Here is a 6,000-nt window from a genome sequence, read left to right on the forward strand (position 1 = left end):
GAAAGAGGAAATTTCCTGTGCTTGGGCGGTCAAAGGCACTTGCCTGTACCCTTTGAGCAAATCAAATTTACTGACATAGTTAGCTTATCCAACTTGGTCAACACAGTCTTCCATCCTAGGCAATGGATATGAGTCAGGTCTAGTTAGGATATTTACTCGTCTATAATCTGTGCAAAATCGCTGAGTGCCGTCTGATTTTCCCACTAACAAACAAGGCGAAGCCCAATCTGAAAAGGAAGGCTTTGCTATGTTGTTTTCAAGCATGTAATTGACTTCAGCCTCCAATTTCTGACGTTTGTCAAATGATTCACGATAAAATCATTGTCGGACAGGTTTAACATCGCCTACATCAATATCGTGTTCAATCAAGTGTGTACGAGAAGGAGTATCTGAAAAAAGAACAGAAAATTCAGTCAGCATAGAATTTAACTCAGAACGTTGTTTGCAAGATAAATGTTTTACCCATCCTTCTAAATTAGCCAAGGTCTCAGAGTTTTTTAGGCGAGGTTGTAAAATTACATCATCAGGTGATTTCACATCCTGTTGCACGTCACCTATTTGACTCAAACTAGCTAACGCAACTGAGGAAGGAATGACTTTAGGAGCAGCATTACGAGAATAAAAGGGCTTTAACAAATTCACATGGCACAACTGGGTATCTTTCCTGCGCTCAGGGGTAGAAAGAATATCATTTTGATCAGACACTTTTCGAAGCACAGTGTAAGGTCCTAAAAACTTTGCAGCAAAAGGAGAATCTGGTAAAGGATATAAGGCTAAAACCTGATCTCCTGGACTAAACATGCGAATCTCAGACTTGCGATTAAACCATCCTTTCATCTTTTCCTGAGTTTTTTCCAACTTTTCTTTTGCCAATTCCCCAGCCAAAACTAAACGTCGACGAAAACCCTGTATATACTGAATCAGACTCTGTGGTGGCTCCTCCGGTAAAGCAGCATTACTCAGTACCGCCAGGGGTCCCCGTACACAATGTCCAAATACTAACTGATTGGGACTAAATCCCAAACTCTCCTGTATAACTTCACGTGTGGCCAACAACAACCAAGGTAGACCTTCCTCCCAATCACCTTTTAACAATATGCCCTCAACAAAGATTTTAACGTTGGCGAAAACGTTCTAGGGCACCCTGACTTTCCGCATGGTACGCACTGGATTTGTTGTGTCTAATGCCAAGCTGCCGAAGAACCTCTTGAAACATGTTAGATGTAAAGTTTGTCCCCTGATCACTCTGAACAACTTTTGGAATTCCAAAAATAGAAATGAACTGGGACAAGGCTTTTACAACTGATTGTGTGGTGATTGAACGCAAAGGAAATGCAGCAGGATATCGAGTGCTCTGACACATCACTGTCAATAAGTAAACGCTACCAGACTTTGAAGATGGTAAAGGCCCGACACAATCCACCAGAAGATGCTGAAAAGGCTGTTCCATAACAGGTATGGGATACAAAGGCACAGGTTTTATGGTCTGGTTTGGTTTTCCAGTCAACTGACAGATTGAACAAGTCTTAATATACTGCCTTACATCACTCTTAATACGAGGCCAGTAAAAATACTGCAGCAAATGTTGGTAGGTCTTATTTACGCCCATATGACCAGACACCCCACCATGAGCAGAATCCAACACAGCATTTCGCAAAGAAACAGGCACAACTACCTGTATAATTGGTTCAGTCAAACCTCCCTCTGTGTTAGAAGTCCACTTCCGCAATAGTACCCCATTTTCAATGAAGTACCCATTAACGGAACTCTCTGCTACATCAGGAGATAAAGCAGCATCAAACAGCGAGTTCAGAGATGAATCCTCTTTCTGAGCAGACACCCAGACCAGATGGGGAATAGAAGGCAAAGCAAGAAGACCAGGCACTACCCTCTTAGAGGTAAACAAATCCTTCACATCACTTAGTTTTGCATCGGCTGATTGTTTAAGCATTGCACGCGTAAGTGCACAAGACACAAATACCTCTGGATACTGCTGGGAGATATCAGTGTCACCCAATGGAGCAGGACAAGTAGCAACCACAGGTGGAGGTGGAACATCACGCCATACACGGTCACACGCCAGATTATTCCCCAAAATCACTGAAACTCCTTCCATTGGTAATGAAGGACGGACTCCCATCACCACTGCTCCATTTACTAAATCAGATTGGAGAAACATGTTATTGAGGGGTACAGACAATGTTTGCAAGCCAATGCCGCGAATCAGCACACTGTTTCCTGTATTGGACTCCTTAGTAAAAGGAAGGACAGTTTGCAAAATGAATGATTCCGATGCACCCGTGTCTCTGAGAATCTTAATAGGAACTTTCTCAGTACTTCCAAGCAATGACACATAGCCTTCTGTAATGAAGGGAGCATATCCAACATCTCCAACATTGCAAGGTACCACTGGTTTCTCCAGATTCTGTAAAATATCAAAACAGTCAGAATGATCTGTCTGAACAGATGAAATAGCAAAAGCAGGCTTAGGTTCAGGTTTAACACGCATCAGTTTTCCTTTAAGTGCTAAACAATCCTTTTTCCAGTGTCCCTTTAAATGACAATAAGCACACCGGTCATTTTTATCAGCGTAACTTTTAAAATTCCTCTCACTCTTATCAGACAAGGCATGACGGGCAGTTACACTCTCTGTTGGACTATCACTGAACTTAAACCTACTTCTCTTGACTTCACATTTATGAGTGAGTACATACTCATCAGTAAGAATGGCAGCCTCTTCCGTAGATGTAACATTTCGATCAGTCAAAAAGATGGAAACATGCTCAGACAAAGTGCTTTTAAACTGTTCTAACAGGAACAACTCATGAAGATCTTCACGACTACTTACACCTGAAGCAGCACACCAGCGATCTAACTGGATTTTTAAGTCTCTCACAAATTCACAATACGTCTGTTCTGCAGGTTTTCGCATGTTTCTAAATTTCTGCCGATAGGCCTCTGGTACCAGCTCATAAGCTTTCAGTATAGCCTCTTTAACCCTATGATAATTTTGACTATCACGAGCACTTAAAGAAGAATAAGCTTTTTGTGCCTTACCAGTTAGCACACACTGCAACATCAAAGTCTGTTCAGTATCTGCCCTTTTCATAACATCTGCCAAACGCTCCAACAAACTGAAGAATGTGTCTACATCAGTTTCACTAAATTTGGGTATCAGCTTAATATTATTGGCTACATCCAACCCTTTTCTGACAGAACTGGTTAGACCACTTGCACTGTCCCCCATTTTACCCTCACCAATTAACTGAAACCGCAAAGCCTCGACCTCCAATTTGCGAATTTCAATTTCACGATTCAATTTCGCCTTTTCTATCTCTAAAAGCATTAGTTCTTTTTGTTGCTCAAAAGAGAATGTGAAAGCAAGAACTGAAGATTGTGCAGCGCTATCATCATCATAAAAACCAACAGGCTTATCAGGATCAAAGACCTCTAACTTAACTAGAGCGGCTTTAACAATTAGTGCCACAGACTACTTTAACTTTTTTTCTTTGGTGGTTAAACAGATCTCATACCTAGCGGCCACCTCCAACAACTGTTCTTTCGTTAGTTGATCAAACAATCCCTCACAAGGAGACTCAAAAAATACATCTAAAACAGTAGCCATGATCTATTTTCTATTCAGCAGAACTCGTAATCGATTGCTTTAATTTACAAGCACCAACAAGTGATTATTCCCCCTACTCTTTCTCCTCCCCCCTAAAATAACTCAGCCCTAGTCTTCATGCCTCCACCAAGAGTCAAGTATTTTTAAGCACTCAAATACCATCAGATGTATAAACTCACGGACAAACCAGTGAGACATACAAAAGCGGCAGCGCTCTCAACTCAGTGTCAGCACAAAAACAACAAACTAACATAAAAAAAGATCAACGCAGTGCGTTGCTAAACCTAACGGGGAACATCACCATTAGTGTAACAAAATACAGAGTTCGCTGACAAATTACCTTTCAGCAATATTAGCTTACCGAGTAGAGTACACATACACAACAAAATCCTGTCAGAGCTAACGTTACACTGTATAGCCTAGAGAGAGAGAAAAAAACGTTTTTACAAAGGAAACTCTTAAGAGAAATCAATACACTTACCATACGGCCTATTTCGGTTACCACTTATTTTCTCTTCAGTTGAGAACAACAATGAAGAAAATCCAACGTTTTAAAGACACCGAAAACTCTAGCGCACATTTCCCAGTAACAAAAAAAACACCCACTGTTTGTTAGCACTAGCATGCCAAGCAACACGCAGGTGAATCGAATACCCGTCAAATACGCTCCGCCTACATACACACAGGCGCTAGCGAAAATGTTACAAGTAATACGTTTTTTCTTTTTCTTTTCAATAGAAGCTGGACCTTCCAAATTCTATCAAACATTTGAGGACGAGCCCCCAATTGTTACATTCCGGCTCAAGGAAGTAACAAAATAAAGGGATCAGAGTCCAAAAATGAATTAGACAAAATATTTATTTACGTCTAGGGGTTACATAATAAAGAAAATAGATGTTCAACAGAAAATAAGCAAACAATAAAGAGAAAAACAATATGAAGGTCCAGCTCCTGAGCACAACTGCAGGATAGGGGTCAGCACTCCCTCCCACAAAGGACAGCCATCTTAAATACTGCTTTTCAAATTCAACACAGGTGTGGATCCTTATCTGGCAACCTATTGGAAAAAGAGAAAACAGAACAAACCCAAAACAAAACTGAGCCGTAACACAGACCTTTACCTGGACTGTTCCCTGCTGGTGGAAGGAGGCCGTAGACATTTTCAAGAAACAGCTGTCCATTAATACTAATATAAGAACCGATGTTCCTGCTAAGACAAAAGCTGAGATAAAATTCGCCATAAAGCAATAAAACACACCCTGGACAGAAGATCGCAAAGAAAGAGCACAGGACATTGTCTTGTCCAAACTTCTCTCCTTCCTTATCTCTGCATCCCCCTATCCCTTCTCCCTTCCTTTCCCGTGACGTCTCAAAGCGACACCGGGTCCTTAATGAACGAATATTTGAACTTTGGGATACCCAGAATAATCAAAGATCTAAATTAATTAATAATATTTATGATTATTTTCTAATAAGAAATACAATCTAAATGTGATTGTCATTTGAAATTGGAGTCAGATTAAAGCTGTAGTTGACAACTCTGGAGGATTGAGATAACTTAGCCACAATTTTAAATGTTTACAATATCATGCACCTCCCCAACTACCACGAGTACCCTCCCATCGAGTTTGCGTGCTCCGCAGCTCGTCATCATATTTTCTGTGAACGCGCCCATCTCTTCAGCATCAATCTTCTTTTCTACATGTGTTTTCTTTACCTTGGTTGTTTTGGACATCCTAGCTCTGTTTTTTATCCGAGGAATTGTTAGTAGATTTTCTCTCTGCCGTCACGCTTTGTACAATCCAACGGCGAACTTCAGGCATGTGCATGTGATATTATAAGTACGTGCGCGAGGGGGGTGGGGGGTCTGTGGCATGCACGACCTGTGATTGGATATCACACAGCCCTGCACTGATTGGACCAGGAGAACCGGGAGCGGTGGATTTTTGCCAAACAAATAACAGGCTCCAGGTGGAGGTAGAAGCGCAGGTTTTTTTCTAAAACCATCTTATTTATGTTGTTTTGTCGGAGCATAGTTTCGGTTTCAGGAAATATGATCAAAAAAGTGTTGCTGACGGCAGCTTTAATATTGAAACTAAATTCTAATAAATTAAGTGAACTTCACTGGAGCGCTGAAGAGACATACACGCATCATACCTTCGCCCACACCGTTGGATTCCGTCATTGGGCCAATGGGTGGTCCTTACAAAGTGGTGACCCCGACGTGATCTCCAGATTGCCTTTTCAGCAAAATATTGGGACTTGCAACAGCAAGAGGTTTGATCTTCTCTTTCTTCAGCCGTTGTGGTAAGTCAATTCTTATTTGCCTTTAAATGGATACTTCAGGATTTAGAATTAAGCTTTGTATTAGTAGA

The sequence above is a fragment of the Squalius cephalus genome, assembly GCF_949319135.1.
Source record: "Squalius cephalus genome assembly, chromosome: 8".
In the NCBI taxonomy this organism is placed as follows: Eukaryota; Metazoa; Chordata; class Actinopteri; order Cypriniformes; family Leuciscidae; genus Squalius; species Squalius cephalus.